This window comes from Schistocerca americana, chromosome 10 (assembly GCF_021461395.2).
Source record: "Schistocerca americana isolate TAMUIC-IGC-003095 chromosome 10, iqSchAmer2.1, whole genome shotgun sequence".
NCBI lineage: Eukaryota > Metazoa > Arthropoda > Insecta > Orthoptera > Acrididae > Schistocerca > Schistocerca americana.
Genome location: NC_060128.1, coordinates 89,505,795 through 89,524,069, shown reverse-complemented (window position 1 = coordinate 89,524,069; position 18,275 = coordinate 89,505,795). Strand labels below are relative to the sequence as shown.

The 18,275-nt window shown below is 43.0% G+C and overlaps 1 protein-coding gene across 1 annotated transcript in view; it reads left to right on the top strand.

The window, feature by feature from the left end:
• LOC124552260 overlaps positions 1 to 18,275 on the top strand; it is an 81,818-nt gene that overhangs the window by 43,047 nt on the left and 20,496 nt on the right. The window lies entirely within an intron of this gene.

Here is an 18,275-nt window from a genome sequence, read left to right as displayed (position 1 = left end):
TGGTGATTGCATCCATGGTTCTGCATGAACGTGAGCCCTTCTTTATGTAATACATGTGCTTGGCACTTGGCTCAAAGGAACTACATTTATCGGTGGGACAACACAGGCTAAGGACTTGGAGCCGCTTGAATAATACACTGAAGAGCCAAAGAAACTGATATACCTGCCTAAATTGTGTAGGGCACCCCCACAAGTGCACAAATCTGCCGCAACACGATGTGGCGTGGACTCGACTAACATCCGAAGTAGTGCTGGAGGGAATTAACACCTTGAATCCTGCAAAGCTGTCCATAAATCCGTAACCATATGAGGGTGTAGAGATCTCATCTGAACAGCATGTTGCAAGGCGTCCCAGATATGCTCAATAATGTTCATGTGTTCAGAGTTTGGTGGCCAGCAAAAGTGTCTAAATTCAGAAGTGTGTCCCTGGAGCCACGCTGTAGCGATCCTGGACATGTGTGATGTTGCATTGTCCAGCTGGAATTGCCCAAGTCCGTCGAAATCCATGATGGAAATAATAGATGCAGGTGATCAGACAGGATGCTTATGCACGTGTCACCTGTCAGAGTCCTGTCTAGATGTATCGGGTCCCATATCTCTCCAACACACCTCACACCATTTCAGAGCCTCCACAAACTTGAACAGTCCCCTACTAACATGCAGGCTCCATGGATTCATGAGGTTGTCTCCATACACATACACATCCATCCACTTGATACAGTGTGAAACAAGATGCGTGCAATCAGGCAACATGTTTCCAGTCGTCAACAGTTCTATGTCTGTGTTGACAGGCACAGGTGAGGTGTAAAGCTTTGTGTCGTGCAGTCAACAAGGGTATACAAGTGGGCTTTTGGATCTGAAAGCCCATATCGTTGATGTTTTGTTGAATGGTTCACAGGCTGAAACTTGTTGATGGCCCAGCATTGAAATCTGCAGCAATTTGTGGAAGGGTTACACTTCTGTCACGTTGAACCACTCTTCAGTTGTCGTTGGTCCTGTTCTTGCAGGATCTTTTTCTGGCCTGATATTCACAGTTCACTTGTGAAATGGTCGTGCGGGAAAATCCCCACTTCATCGCTACCTCGGAGATGCTGTGTCCTATCGCTGGCGCACCGTCTGTAACACTACGTTCAAACCCACTTATATATTGATAACCTGCCATTGTAACAGCAGTAACCAATCCACCAACTGCACCAGACACTTGCTGTCTTATATAGGCACTTACTGCCTTACCGCAGCACCATATTCTGCATGTTTACATATCTCTGTATTTGAATAGGCTTGCCTGTACCAGTTTCTTTGGCACTTCATTGTATATTAAGTGGATGGTGGGGTATGCAGGTTGCATTGGGAATAAATTTTGTGTAATAATATATTTTGCTCAGGTACGACTGTAGTTCTTCCTGGTTCTTAGGAGCAGATAAATCGGTGATTATGTCCGTTGTTTTGTGTGGGTGTGAGCCTTTCTTTATATAGTACATGTGCCAGGTGCTTTACAGTTGGCTCAAAGGAACTACATTTACCAATGGGACATCACAGGCTAAGGATTTGTAGCTGCTTGAATAATATTTGTAGGTTGTGAAGTTGGGGATACCTTGGGTGAGTTGCTCAAGGTATCTTTAAGATATCACGGAAGCACTTGCAGCCCCAAATGGCAGTCTGTTCTAATGTTACATGCCGAATGACATATTAGTCATAAGAAACTCTTTCAGTGATCATTTCCAGGCAGCTGAAAGCAGGCATCAGTGGGTCTGTCTTTGAAAAAAAAATTGCTTGAGCACTACTGGTAGACCTAAAATCACCATGAATCTTAAGTGATCCAGTTGGCTTCTTAACTGTATGCATATTTGTTGCCCACTGACTAGATGATATCGGGGATATAACTCTTATACTTCACAATATATCTGTTTCTTCTTTACCTTGATTGAGCATGATGAAAGGCACCAGGTGTGCTCTTAAAGCTTAGGTGCTGCTGATTGCTTTAAGGATATACACTATGTGATCAAAAGTATCCGGATACCTCCAAAAACATATGTTTTGCATATTAGGTGCATTGTCCTGCCAGGTACTCCATGTCAGTGACCTAAGTAGTCGTTAGAAATCATAAGAGAGCAGAATGGGGCTCTCCGCAGAACTCACGGACTTTGAACGTGGTCGGGTGATCGGGTATCACTTGTCATACATCTGTATGCGAGATTTCCACAGTCCTAAACATCCCTAGGTCCACTGTTTCTGATGTGATAGTGATGTGGAAACGTGAAGGGACTGACTCGCACAGCACAAAAGCGTACTGGCCAACCTCGTCTACTGACTAACCGAGACCACCGACAGTTGAAGAGGGTCATAATGTGTAATAGGCAAACATTTATCAAGACCATCACACAGGAATTCCAGACTGCATCAGCATCCACTGCAAGTACTATGACAGTTAGGCAGTAGGTCAGAAAACTTGAATTTCACAGTCGAGTGGCTGCTCATAAGTCACACATCACGCCGGTAAATGCCAAACGATGCCTCGCTCTGTGTAAGGAGTGTAAACATTGGACGATTGAACAGTGCAAAAACGATATGTAGAGTGACGAATCACGGTACAGAATGTGGCGATCTGATGGCAGCGCGTGGGTTTTGTGAATGCCCAGTTAACGTCATCTGCCAGCATGTGTAATGCCAACAGTAAAATTCGTAGGCGGTGGTTATGTTATGTTGTGGTCGTGTTTTTGATGGAGGGGGCTTGCACCCCTTGTTTTGCATGGTACTATCACAGCACAGACGTACATCGATGATTTAAGCACCTTCATACTTCATACTGTTGAAGACCAATTCAGAGATGGCGATTGCATCTTTCAACACGATACAGCACCTGTTCATAATGCACGGTCTGTAGTGGAGTGGTTACACGACAATAACATCCCTGTAATGGACTGGTCTGCACAGAGTCCTGACCTGAATTCTATAGAACACCTGTGGGATGTTTTGGAACGCCGACTTCGTGCCAGGCTTCATCGACAGACATCGATACCTCTCCTCAATGCAGCACTCCATGTAGAATGGGCTGCCATTCCCCAAGAAACATTCCAGCACCTGATTGAACGTATGCCTATGAGGATGGAAGCTGTCATCAAGGGTAAGGGTGGACCAACACCGTATTGAATTCCAGCATTACCGATGGAGGTCGCCACGAACTTGTAAGTCGTTTTCAGCCAGGTGTCCGGATACTTGGGATCACTTAGCATATGGGCATGAAACCGTGCTGCATTATGTAATGTACGAGGGGTGTTCAGTAAGTAATGCAATGCATTTTTTCTTGACAGCAGATTGGTTTTATACAAAATTGCAATACCCTGTTTTATTCCAAAGTATTATTCCTCTCTCTTTTAGCTACAAAACCCCAATTTTCAACATAATTTCCATTCAATGCGACAGCCTTACACTACCTTAGTGTAAGGCTGTAAGCCCGAATGGTACCACTCTAATGTTTGACCGTGCAGCTAAGGCCTGGCTGCATCAATAACCTCCCCATTGTCCACATACTGCTGCCCTTGGTGTGCGTCCTTTATTGGGGCAAACAGATGAAAGTCAGAAGGTTCGAGATCCGGGCTGTATGGTGGATGAGGAAGAACAGTCCCACGAAGTTTTGTGACAGAGGCCTTGCGATGTCAAGGAAAAGGAGAAGTTTGTTTGCATTTTTGTGATGAGGAACACGGTGAACTCATTTTTTCAATTTCTTCAGGGTAGCCAATTCACTTCAGAGTTAACATTGCACCGTACGTAACCCTTGAGTGTCCCAGAAGACTGTCACCGTGACTTTACTGGCTGAGGATGGGGCTTTGAACTTTTTATTTGGGGGAGAGTTGGTGAGTTGCAACACTGTGGATTGCCGATTTGTTTCTGGTTCGGAGTTACGAAATCGTGTTACATCTCCTATGACAATATTTGACAAAAAATTTTCACAAACAGCCTCGTAGTGAGCAAGCAATTCCGTATGGATGGTCCTTCATTGCTCTTTATGGTCTTCTATTTGGTGGTGAGAAAACCGAACTAGTGGATGTGTCTGTGAGCCCTACCAGCAGAGATGTCCAGTTGTGCAGTCAGGGGTTTGATTGTGGTCCTTTCATCAACTCAAATGAGAGTGTCTCCATGTTCCAACATTGTGGGAGTCACAGCTGTGTGTGGCCAGCTGGTACATGGGAGACTGGACAGGTTTGTGTGACCTTGTTGCAATGATGACAGATGCTTTGCCTAGTGACTTGCCGTGCTTTTGTTCAGTGCCGAGTCTCGGTAGGCATTCTGCAAGTGCCTGTGTATATCTGTGATGCTATGGTTTTCTGTCAAAAAAACTTAGTGACAGCTCTCTGCTTGGAACACACCTCTGTTATGGACGCCATTTTTGAAGGCTACAAATAGCGCTGCCATCTATCAGAACTATAGGGGCTGATGTGGGAACATTCCATAATGTCCCACAACAAATTAAGCACTTCTTCAACTGAAACTGGCCAAGAAAAAAGTGCTGCATTACTTATTGAACGCGCCTCGTATACTGGTGTGCGCAATACTTCAGTACAGAGGTAACTTTCGCATTGTGTGTCATTTCCAAGCAAAATACCTCGATGAAACTTGGACCGTATGTAGAAAGAACTGCTACAGTGTATTACAGAAGGTAACTGAAAGAAACGCCCAATGAGACAAATAGAAATGACACATTCACTGAAAGACAATAATTTCACTGAAGTCGCCATGATTTGTGATAGCCCTGGGACATTACAAAAGGTAAGACGTGGTTCTTACAAGGGTTGGGATATAGGTTGGGGGAACATACAGGCCAGTTTGATCACCGAATATCCACTCATTCGGCGAGCACATTCACTTGCGCGGTTTGATGTGGTCATCCATAAAAATGAAATCTGGGGCAAAATACATCTGAAAAGATGCAGATGAGGAAGGAGTACAGTGTCACAAAAATGTTGATCTTCGAAAGTTACATCTGGTATTCGATGCACGCGACTATTTAACTAGGGTACCAGTTCTGTGAATGTGATCTGTCAATCGTAAGTTAGTAATTACCTGTTCCTCCTGTACCTTGAAATATTCCTGCTATGCAGTGCCACTCGTTGCTATATTGAACTTCTTCACCATCTGCAGGAATATGATGTGGTAATGGAAGATTGTGTTTGCTACACACTAGCTATGAAACCAAGTAACGACTTCTTTTTAGAATCTTTCTGTATTTAACAGTTCCCAAAATACTTTCAACATATTGCTTAAACATTCACATTTAAGCTTTTAATAAACCAATCTTGTCAACAGATGGATCATTAGTATTCCAAAGTCAAGAAGTATTCCATACAATCTTTTTTTTTTTTTTTTTTTTTTTTAAGCTATTGTCATTCCACCCTCTTCTTCTTTGGTGTCCACACCACCGCTGAGTTACGACATCAGAATGTAGGTGGCTCCTTCCCATCAGTAAAACACTCATCCTCCATTGCACCTTGTGGCTGTACGTTGCTTACATTTGTGTTTAACATCTGCGCATAAATAAAAAAAATGCGCACACAGTATTTGGTCTTTCCCCTATCACTTCTACCTTAAATTAAGGTTCCCACACTACCGTCTTTCATTGACACAGTAGTGAGTAGAGATGGGTAGTTCGCGAACGAACGGGTGCAAAGGAACAGTTCACCAAGAGGAACGAAAGGACCGAGGAACAAATTCCAAGGAACGATTGGTTCATAGTTCACTTTGGTCGCAGCAGTCTACTTATAGTTCCTGGGAACGATGAACGATCGGTTCATAGTTGACTAGTTCACTTCTGTCGCGGCGGTCTCTTCGGCAGTTCTCGTTGCGGCCTCGGTCGCGTGCTCGTCTCGGTCTCGGCCTCCCTCGGCCGCACTCGTCGTTCTTCGCAGGACCACCTGTCTCAGTTCCACTGCCGACTGCTCCTAATTAGTTCAGTATCCAGTTGTTCATTTCGTTCACTGCGCTCACCCATTTTACATGTGTTCCAAACTGTTCTTGCATTTGGGTCTGGCTATTCAGCATCCACGACCGGTAATCAAAAAGTATTTTATAGTTACGTAAATTACATAAAAATTACATTGTATGTAATAGGTACATCTTTCCAGGTAACAAAAGGGCATTTAAACTCACTTCATTACATCTATGAACAGCAGAAGACATACTTATAACAAGGCAAGTTTTTTTTGTTATTCATATATTTTTTGGTTTCATCGACTTGACTTAGCAACTAACTTTCAATAATTTGCTTAATTTTTAGTGTAAGAAAGTTCATATAAAACGATTTTCGCGTGTCTTTCATATACAAAACATTACATTTAGGAAGGCTCTAATTATTTTTAAGTTTGGTTGTTTCCAATTTGCATTACCTGCTAGTTTGGTTTCTTTGAAGGGAAAAAAAGTGGGTTGTTGGTCATTTTGGCTCAGTAGGAAAAGCGGTGCCTTTCCATTCGAAAAGACATAGATTGCCATAAAATTGTATTTACTTATTATCTCAAAAACATTTGTTCAGAAGGCGCTTTCAAACCAAAAACTTTATTACTGCGAACTTTATTATTATTATTAATATTATTATTATTGCTGCATTAACTTTAATAATGCAACATAAAAACCTAATTTTTACTAAGCGTGTGATGCAAGTATGATGAGAAAACCACATTTTATTTTATGCTTCCATAAAGTCTACTTCACCTACGAACTCAGAGCCAACGTGAAGTATATGTAGGGTGTAAATGATTATTGTTTACAACGTAGCATAGCTATGTAGTGGAAGTCGAAACGAAGAATTTTATACAAAACACTTGTGATCTATTAAGTTGGGAAACCTCTCTACACATCATCGATTGTTTTGCCATTGTTGTTTGCATTAGCTTGTTATTTCTTCACTGCCTAATTAATAGATGTTTGTCTGTTTGTTGTATCTGCTCATTACGGGCAACACATTGTCCGTAATTGGTGAGCAGTTTGTACTCGGGGCCGGTTTTCCGTGCTCCACCCTATATTATTTCCCTGCGATCAGCCACACAATGCTACAGTTGGCTAAACGAGAGGTTCTGCAGAATCACAGAAATTACTTCTAAAAGTGTGTAAGAATTCTGTAATGAATAAAAACTCTGTACTCCAGGGGAGAGGCAAGTGCCCCCTCTTGGTGCCCTCCATCCTTCAGTCACCTACACTACTAGTTTTCAGTTTTTCATAAGAATCATATACCAAGGACAACTGAATGGTGAACGAGTAAAAATGAACGGTTCCCAAAAAAGAACGATTAGCAGTGAACTAGTTCCCAAGGATGAACGAGTTTGCCCATCTCTGGTAGTAAAAAAGGGGGACATGTTGCTACCTTGGAAAGCAACATGTGCCCTCAAAAACTGTGAGTGTACCATGTTCAGAGATTTGGAGATCAGTACACTCATGCAACATTATACCTCTCCACACCGTACCACTGGTCCATCAGATGATCGTGTTTGACTATGCTGGATGTATATTCATGTGGTGAGAGGTGGGAACACGTAATGCACCCAGGAATATTGTGGGGCATGGCAGTGTGGCTGGGGTCGAGTCATCTCCCACCACGTGCCAGGCCTGGGGGGGGGGGGGGGGGGGGAGGCTCTCAACGCCACCTCCTTTGCCAGTTGCCTCGTCCCTCTTCACTCTGTTTTAATTGATTTTAGATGTGGTTAGCCCATTTTTCAGCCACATACTATTTTGCTTTTGAGTGGTAGTGCTCTGATTAAGGTAACTCACCTGTGAATGCCTGGAAAAACATTAAATAATTTTTAGTAAGCCTACACTGCTCTGACTAAAAAATGTTACCCCTTAATAGTATGAAAATTGTAGAACAGTAGGTGTGCTTCTTGCTGAACATTTTGATATACAATTAATTACTTTAGTTATCACATTGATTTTATTACAATTTTTTTGTGAAGATCAGTAAATTACAGTTTTACTTGCAGATCCATACATGGAATCTATGCACTGACTACCTCTCTTACTTAGCTGCTGGAACTTTTAAGTACTGATTAACTACATGCCTATTTAAAAAGTAGGCTACAATCACGTCATTTCAGCCAGAAGTTTTTATTCGTGAAATAATTACATCTGATAATGAAAATTAAGGATACTTTTTACAATTAATCAGTATATATATTCCTTCCTGTTGATTGTACGTTAGTATCTGTATTCTACTTTCCTCCAAATAGTACCAAGAAACATCCCAAAAATTTCAGTTATATTTGAACTGTGACTCACCTCTGTTGTTCGTAAAACATTCCAGTTGCATAATCTTCTTGGTTTACATGTTTCTCATTTCCTCTCTTCCTTTTCTTGTTTCTCATTGTTATTCTGGCCTCTTCAGGTGCCTCAGGGACCCACTTTACAGTTTTGGCCCCTCTTGTGGATTAGTGATTGACTCAAACCCAATATTCCAAGCAGCTCTAGAACACCACACCTGCTAACTGCCCCACATTGAAACAGATTACCGACATAACAAATTTTGAGAATGACAAAATAGCAGCTACTCAGACTACAGAGAAGTTTATAAGAAAACAATGTTTAAAACCACAGGTCTCTGTTTGAATGTGCCAACTCACACAAATACCTGGGTGTAACACTTTGTAGGGATACGAAATGGAATGATTGCATAGACTCAGTTGTGGGTAAAGCAGGTGATAGGCTTTGGTTTATTGGTAGAATATGGGGAAAGTGCAATCAGTCTACAAAGGAGAGTGAGTGATTTCTCTCCTGCCCTCCTACCACCACCTACTCCAGTCAGGTCACTAACATCACCTATCCCATCAAAGGCAGGGCTACCTGTGAAACCAGTCATGTGATTTACAAGCTAAGCTGCAACCACTGTGCTGCATTTTATGTAGGCACGACAACCGACAAGCTGTCTGTCCGCACGAATGGCCACCGACAAACTGTGGCCAAGAAACAAGTGGACCACCCTGTTGCTGAATGTGCTGCCAAACATGATATCCCTCACCTCAATGACTGCTTCACAGGCTGTGCCATACGGATCCTTCCCACAAACACCAGCTTTTCTGAATTGCACAGGTGGGAACTTTCCCTGCAATACATCCTATGTTTCCGTAACCCTCCCAGGCTCAGCCTTCGTTAGTCACTGTCCTCACCCATCGAGCCCCATCCCTGTTCCCATTCCAGCACTACACAGCCGTCGTTTCACTGCCACACCCAGTCTTTTAATTTCTTTTTCTTTCTCTCCTTTCCGCCACTTACCCCTCCCCCCCCTCCGCACCTTCTCTCCTGCCCTCCGTCTAAATTGCAACACTTGACTGTCTGCCACCCCCACCATACTATCCCTCCCCCTCCCCACCCCAGCCTCCTCCTTACCCCCACCCAGTCACCACTCGCCACTCCCATCATACACTGGTGCTGCTGCTTGCAGTGTGGTTTCAGTTATCTGAGACTGCAGACGTGTGTGCAAGTTGCGTTTGCTTGCGTGCGTGCGTGCGTGCGTGTGTGTGTGTGTGTGTGAGTGAATCTTTTTGTTATGCCTATCGCGACTCAGCATCTCCACCATATGGTGAGTAGCAACTTTCCTTTTCTAATATTGTTACATTCCATCCTGGATTTCCCACTGTTTGATTTTTGCTTGACGGCTTTTCTTCAATCCTAACCCTGCTCTGTTTTCCTTTGTCACTACTTTCTTTCGCGTTGCTACACTCAATGTCCATCCTTCTTTCTTTTCTTTCCTGTGTTTCTCTTGTTGCCTTACGGACCGCTCTGCACACTCTACTTACGAGCCACACTGTATCAATCGTCTCGGCTGCTCGCTACAGATGGCCTCAAGACCACGCTTATTGTTGGTGCAGCATCTTCTGCCCCACATTACTGCCGCCGATATAATTAATCCTATACTTTCAAACTAGTCACTCTCCCTGCGTCAGTTCCCGTGTTTTTGCTTATTATCTCCCGCACCTTTCTGGCGTCACATGATCTTGTATCTCTACCTATCTCCCCACCCCCTACACTTTCTCCATTCTATCCCTGTCCGCACCCACTAAATGCACCTTATCCAGTCACATCTGCCATCCCCCTTAATCCCACTTATCTGCCCACTAACCTACTACCCACAGTAATATTCATATATTTATTAATTATTCCCTATTTTGATCCTTGCAACTTTTCGCCAATTTTAGTGAGTTGTCGCCTTCCGCTATGGTCGTCATCATCAGATTTCATCTTGTCTTTTCCCCTTGTGCATCCATTTCGTCCTTTCCGTGATTTTTCACAGGTATTTGGGTGTATTTTTGCGTAATTTTTTGGACGTAATTCTCTCTTCCCCGCCCCGCACCACCATGGATCCTTACTCCTTCTGTTATCCCTAGCCAGATCCCAGTCCCACATATTGTTCCTGCATTGTTACTTGGCTCATGCAGTCCCCCCTAATGGCCTTACCATCAAATTGCCCATCTCTGGTTGCCACCTCTCCTTGCAGTACCTTCTCTCCATCCACAAAATTCTCCTGCTATGTAATTCCAAATTTCTGGACCCCATAACACACACTGAAACTCTTTCCCTGCAGGAACTTGAGCAACATGCAAAACACCACCTCTAAAAGCTCTCCATCCTGCTTACTTCCTATTCCCATCTCAGAGTACCATTGTCCACGACCTCTACAACTACCTCCAAACCTCCCCCACGCCCCCTCATAGCTGACAAACCCTGTCTCGCAGACCTACTGCACTTACCCCACTCTCCGAAACTCCCTCCCACCACCACACAGAACCCAGAACCTAAACAGACCCACAACACAGTTATGAACCTTTCCTCCAGAAGCCTTAGCCCCACAGAAATATCAGTCCTTTCCAAAGGGCTCACCTTTTGCCCCACTCCCAAATTCAATCATGCAGGCCTTGTTAAAGACCTTCTCTCCTTTTCCCGGTCCCTACGGTGGAAACACTTTTTCGCCACCAACCCGACCGGCCAGACTTGACCGAAGACCAATATTGAACCTTGCGTAACTCAGTTCACTCCTCTATGCAACTGTGATCCACCCACACTGCCTCCTAACCACCCCCTGTTAACTTTCCAGAGTTTCTTAACCTCGAACCTTGCTTTGCCATCATTCCCCAAATCCCTCAACATGCAAAGTTCCCTTATCCTACCAACCTTGTACAAAAACAGATCTCCTGTGTCTTATCTTTGCAGTCTCCCACCACCTCCCAAAGTCCCACAGTCTGGCCACAGAGGAGCATTACCCTCGTAACTCAGTACCATCCGGGATTGGAGCAACTGAATTACATTCTCTGCCAGGGTTTCAATTACCTCTCGTTGTGCCGTGAAATGAGAAATGTCCTGCCCACTATCCTTCACACCCCTCTTACAGTGATATTCCGCCGTCCACCCCACCATCACAATATACTCATCCATCCTTACACTACCCCTACTCCGAATCCCGTTCCTCATGGCTCATACCCCTGTAATAGACCTAGATACAAGACCTGTCCCATACATCCTCCTTCCACCACCTACTCCAGTCCAGTCACTACCACCACCTATCCCATCAAAGGCAGGTCTACCTGTGGAACCAGCCATGCGATTTACAAGCTAAGCTGCAACCACTGTGCTGCATTCTATGTAGGCACGACAACCAGCAAGCTGTCTGTCCGCACGAACGGCCACCGACAAACTGTGACCGAAAAACAAGTGGACCACCCTGTTGCTGAATGTGCTGCCAAACATGATATCCCTCATCTCAATGACTGCTTCACAGGCTGTGCCATACGGACCCTTCCCACCAACACCAGCTTTTCTGAATTGCGCAGGTGGGAACTTTCCCTGCAATACATCCTACGTTCCCGTAACCCTCCCGGTCTCATCCTTCGTTAGTCACTGTCCTCACCCATCCAGCCCCCTCCCTGTTCCCATTCCAGCACTGCACAGCCGTCATTTCACTGCCACACCCAGTCTTTTAATTTCTTTTTATTTCTCTCGTTTCTGCCACTTAACCCTCCCCCTTGCGCACCTTCTCTCCTGCCCTCTGTCTAAATTGCAACACTTCACTGTCTGCCACTCCCACCATACTATCCCTCCCCCTCCCCACCCCAGCCTCCTCCTTACCCCCACCAAGTCGCCACTCCCATCATGCACTGGTGCTGCTGTTCGCAGTGTGGTTTCAGTTATCTGAGACTGCAGATGTGTGTGCAAGTTGTGTTTGTGCGTGTGTGTGTGCACGCGCGAGTGTGCGAGTGTGCGTGTATGTATGTATGTATGTGTGTGTGTGTGTGTGTGTGTGTGTGTGTGTGTGTGTGTGTGAGACAAATGCCTTAATGACCGACAGCTCTAACTGTGTGAATCTTTTTGTTGTGCCTATCGCAACTCGGTATCTCCTCTGAGTAGCAACCTTCTTTCTCTAATATTGTTACATTCCATCCTGGATTTTTCATTGTTTAATACTGAAGCTTAAGACAACTTTATAAGATCCATTAAATACAGTGCCATTCATCAAAATCAATACTTTTGAGTACTAAAAACCTTTCCTTGTTCTACATCTACACTCTGCAAGTCACCATGAGATGCATGGCAGAGGATATGTCCCATAGCACAAGTAAATAGGGGTTCTTTCTGTTCAATTCGCGTGTCGAGTGTGGGAAGAATGATTGTTTGAATGCCTCTGTGCGTGCAGTAATTATTCTAATCTTATCCTCACGATTACTAAGTCAAGGATACATAGGGGGTGGTAACAGATCCCTAGAGTCATCATTTAAAGCTGGTTCTTGAAACTTTGTCAATATAACTTTCTCTGGAAAGTTTACACCTATCTTCAAGAGTCTTCCAGGTCAGTTCCTTCAATATCTTTGTGACACTCTCCTACAGATTAAACAACCCTGTGACCACTCGTGCTGCCTTTCTCTGTATCTGTTCAATATCTCCTGTTAGTCCTATCTGGTACAGATCCCACACACTTGAGCAATATTCTAGGATGGGTCGCTCAAGCGATTTGTAAGCAATCTCTTTTGTAGACTGAGTGCCCTTCCCCAATATTCTACCAATAAACTGAAGTCTACCACCTGCTTGACACTATGACAACCTATGTGATCACTCAATTTCATATCCCTTCAAAGTGTTATACCCAGGTATTTGTATGAGGTGGCAGATTCCAATAGTGGCTATTATCGTTGCTTTGTGAAGTGCAAAATTTTACATTTCTGAACATTTATAGCAAGTTGTCAATCTCTGCACCACGTTGAAATCTCATCAAGAACTGACTGAATATTTATGCAACCTCTTTCAGATAGTACTTCATTATAGATAATTGCATCCTGTGCAAAAAGCCTGATTTTGCTACTAATATTGTCTACAGGGTCATTAATATACAATATGAGCAATAGGGGTCCCAACACACTTGACTGGGGCACACCTGAAGTTACTTCTACATCTGACACTGACTCTCCATCCAAGATAACATGCTGTGTCCTCCCTATCGAAAGGTTCTCAGTCCAGTCACAAATTTCACTCGATACTGCATATGATCATACTTTTGACAATAAGTGTAGGTGTGATACTGAGTCAAATGCTTTTACTAAATCAAGAAATACTGCATATACCTGATGCCTTGATCTGAAGCTTTCCCATGTGAGAAAAATGTGAGTTGGGTTTGACATGATCAGTGTTTTCGAAATCCGTGGTTTTTGGCATTGGAAAGGTCATTCTGTTAAAGATAGCTCATTATGTTTGAGCTCAAAAGTCATTCTGTTCAAGATACCTCATCATTTTTGGGCTCAGAATATAAGATTCTACAACAAATTGATGTCAAGGATATTGGACTGTAATTTTGTGGATCACTTCTACTAACCTTCTTGTAGACAGGTGTGACCTGTGCCTTTTTCCAAGAACTGGACATGACTTTTTGTTAAAGGTATCTGTGATGGATTACAGTTAGAAGAGGGGCTAAGTCAGCCACAAATTCAGTATAGCATCTGACAGGGATTCTGTTGGGGCCTGGAGTCTTGTTTACTTTTAACACTTTTAGCTATTTCCCAACACCACTGACACTAGTAATACTCATTTCATTCATCTTTTCAGAGGATTAAATTTCGGCAATTCTCCTGGGTTTTCCTTTGTAAAGGAATGTTTGAAAACAGATTTCAGCTATTCAGTTATTGCTTTGCTATCCTCAATTTCAGTTCCTATCTCATTGGCAATGGACTGGACACTAACTTTAGTGCCACTAACAGCCTTTACATATGACTAGAATTTCTTTGGGTTCAGTGAATTGTCATTTGACAGTATTCTGATAAGGTAGTCTTTGAAAGCATCATGCCTTGCTCTCTTGATAGTTAAACACATTTCAATCAGCATCTCTCTATCTATGGCCCTACATTTTGTTTTACACGTGTTGTTGCTGTTGTTGTTGTTGTGGTGGTCTTCAGTCCTGAGACTGGTTTGATGCAGCTCTCCATGCTACTCTATCCTGTGCAAGCTTCATCTCCCAGTACCTACTGCAACCTACATCCTTCTGAATCTGCTTAGTGTATTCATCTCTTGGTCTCCCTCTACGATTTTTACCCTCCACGCTGCCCTCCAACACTAAATTGGTGATCCCTTGATGCCTCAGAACATGTCCTACCAACCGATCCCTTCTTCTGGTCAAGTTGTGCCACAAACTTCTCCCCAATCTTGTTCAATACTTCCTCATTAGTTATGTGATCTACCCATCTAATCTTCAGCATTCTTCAGTAGCACCGCATTTCGAAAGCTTCTATTCTCTTCTTGTCCAAACTATTTATCGTCCATGTTTCACTTCCATACATGGCTACACTCCATACAAATACTTTCAGAAACGACTTCCTGACACTTAAGTCTATACTCGATGTTAACAAATTTCTCTTCTTCAGAAACGCTTTGCTTGCCATTGCAAGTCTACATTTTATATCCTCTCTACTTCGACCATCAGTTATTTTTCTCCCCAAATAGCAAAACTCCTTTACTACTTTAAGTGTCTCATTTCCTAATCTAATTCCCTCAGCATCACCCGACTTAATTTGACTACATTCCATTATCCTCGTTTTGCTTTTGTTGATGTTCATCTTATATCCTCCTTTCAAGACACTGTCCATTCCGTTCAACTGCTCTTCCAAGTCCTTAGCTGTCTCTGACAGAATTACAATGTCATCGGCGAACCTCAAAGTTTTTATTTCTTCTCCATGGATTTTAATACCTACTCCAAATTTTTCTTTTGTTTCCTTTACTGCTTGCTCAATATACAGATTGAACAACATTGGGGAGAGGCTACAACCCTTTCTTACTCCCTTCCCAACCACTGCTTCCCTTTCATGTCCCTCGACTCTTATAACTGCCATCTGGTTTCTGTACAAATTGTAAATAGCCTTTCGCTCCCTGTATTTTACCCCTGCCACCTTTAGAATTTGAAAGAGAGTATTCCAGCCAACATTATCAAAAGCTTTCTCTAAGTCTACAAATGCTAAAAACGTAGGTTTGCCTTTCCTTAATCTTTCTTCTAAGATAAGTCGTAAGGTCAGTATTGCCTCACGTGTTCCAACATTTCTACGGAATCCAAACTGATCTTCCCCGAGGTTGGCTTCTACTAGTTTTTCCATTCGTCTGTAAAGAATTCATGTTAGTATTTTGCTGCTGTGACTTATTAAACTGATAGTTCGGTAATTTTCACATCTGTCAACACCTGCTTTCTTTGGGATTGGAATTATTATATTCTTCTTTAAGTCTGAGGGTATTTCACCTGTTTCATACATCTTGCTCACCAGATGGTAGAGTTTTGTCATGACTGGCTCTCCCAAGGCCGTCAGTAGTTCCAATGGAATGTTGTCTACTCCGGGGGCCTTGTTTCGACTCAGGTCTTTCAGTGCTCTGTCAAACTCTTCACGCAGTATCGTATCTCCCATTTCATCTTCATCTACATCCTCTTCCATTTCCATAATATTGTCCTCAAGTACATCGCCCTTGTATAGACCCTCTATATACTCCTTCCACCTTTCTGCTTTCCCTTCTTTGCTAAGAACTGGGTTTCCATCTGAGCTCTTGATATTCATGCAAGTGGTTCTCTTCTCTCCAAAGGTCTCTTTAATTTTCCTGTAGGCAGTATCTATCTTACCCCTAGTGAGATAAGCCTCCACATCCTTACATTTGTCCTCTAGCCATCCCTGCTTAGCCATTTTGCACTTCCTGTCGATCTCATTTTTGAGATGTTTGTATTCCTTCTTGCCTGATTCATTTACTGCATTTTTATATTTTCTCCTTTCATCAATTAAATTCAATATTTCTTCTGTTACCCAAGGATTTCTACTAGCCCTCGTCTTTTTACCTACTTGATCCTCTGCTGCCTTCACTACTTCATCCCTCAAAGCTACCCATTCTTCTTCTACTGTATTTCTTTCCCCCATTCCTGTCAATTGTTCCCTTATGCTCTCCCTGAAACTCTGTACAACCTCTGGTTCTTTCAGTTTATCCAGGTCCCATCTCCTTAAATTCCCACCTTTTTGCAATTTCTTCAGTTTTATTCTACAGGTCATAACCAATAGATTGTGGTCAGAGTCCACATCTGCCCCTGGAAATGTCTTACAATTTAAAACCTGGTTCCTAAATCTCTGTCTTACCATTATATAATCTATCTGATACCTTTTAGCATCTCCAGGGTTCTTCCATGTATACAACCTTCTTTCATGATTCTTAAACCAAGTGTTAGCTATGATTATGTTGTGCTCTGTGCAAAATTCTACCAGGCGGCTTCCTCTTTCATTTCTTAGCCCCAATCCATATTCACCTATTACGTTTCCTTCTCTCCCTTTTCCTACTCTCGAATTCCAGTCACCCATGACTACTAAATTTTCGTCTCCCTTCACTATCTGAATAATTTCTTTTATTTCATCATACATTTCTTCAATTTCTTCATCATCTGCAGAGCTGTAGTAGGTGTGGGCTTTGTATCTATCTTGGCCACGATAATGCGTTCACTATGCTGTTTGTAGTAGCTTACCCGCATTCCTATTTTCCTATTCATTATTAAACCTACTCCTGCATTACCCCTATTTGATTTTGTGTTTATAACCCTGTAGCCACCTGACCAGAAGTCTTGTTCCTCCTGCCACCGAACTTCAGTAATTCCCACCATATCTAACTTTAACCTATCCATTTCCCTTTTTAAATTTTCTAACCTACATGCCCGATTAAGGGATCTGACATTCCACGCTCCGATCCGTAGAACGCCAGTTTTCTTTCTCCTGATAACGACGTCCTCTTGAGTAGTCCCCGCCCAGAGATTCGAATGGGGGACTATTTTACCTCCGGAATATTTTACCCAAGAGGACACCATCATCATTTATCCATACAGTAGAGCTGCATGCCCTCGGGAAAAATTATGGCTGTAGTTTCCCCCTTGCTTTCAGCCGTTCGTAGTACCAGCACAGCAAGGCTGTTTTGGTTAGTGTTACAAGGCCAGATCAGTCAATCATTCAGACTGTTGCCCCTGCAACTACTGAAAAGGCTGCTGCCCCTCTTCAGGAACCATACATTTGTCTGGCCTCTCAACAGATACCCCTCTGTTGTGGTTGCACCTACGGTACGGCTATCTGTATCGCTGAGGCACGCAAGCCTTACCACCAATGGCAAGGTCCATGGGGGGAGTTTTACACATATTATGCAATAACTTCCGGTTTTTTTTGGTCCCTTCCATTATGAACTGTTCTACGGGGTACATATCTATCCAGTGCATGATCGACTATTCTTTTAAACTTGAGCCAGATTTCCTTTAGATGCTCCTGCACTGTGCTGAAAGTTTCAAATTCTTTATTGAGATATGACACTACCTATGTTTTATCTAGTTTACTGAACATATATATCTTTTTGTTTGTTTTAGTTGCCCTTTGTTCTTTGGTCATCATTGTTGTCACAACTGCATCATGGTCAGTGATACCATATTTGATGTCGACATCCTCAAAGAGGTCAGGCCAATTTGTTGCAATCGTAAGTGGGGTTCCTAACTATCTGTTCTAGGTAGTTTCCAGAGAAGGCATTTAATAAAGCTTCACAGGATGTCTTACCACACCCACCACTAACAAAACTGTAATTTTTCCAATTAATTGTTGGCTGATTAAAGTCTCCACTGATGATTACAATAGGATTGGGGAACTTACGTTCGAGTGAACCGAGGTTTTCTCTAAAGTTTTCGTTACATCAGGAGATGAGTATGGTGGGTGATAGGCGCCAGTAATCATTTTATGCCCACCCCTGACAACTGCCATCTGAACTGTGGAATTCAGATA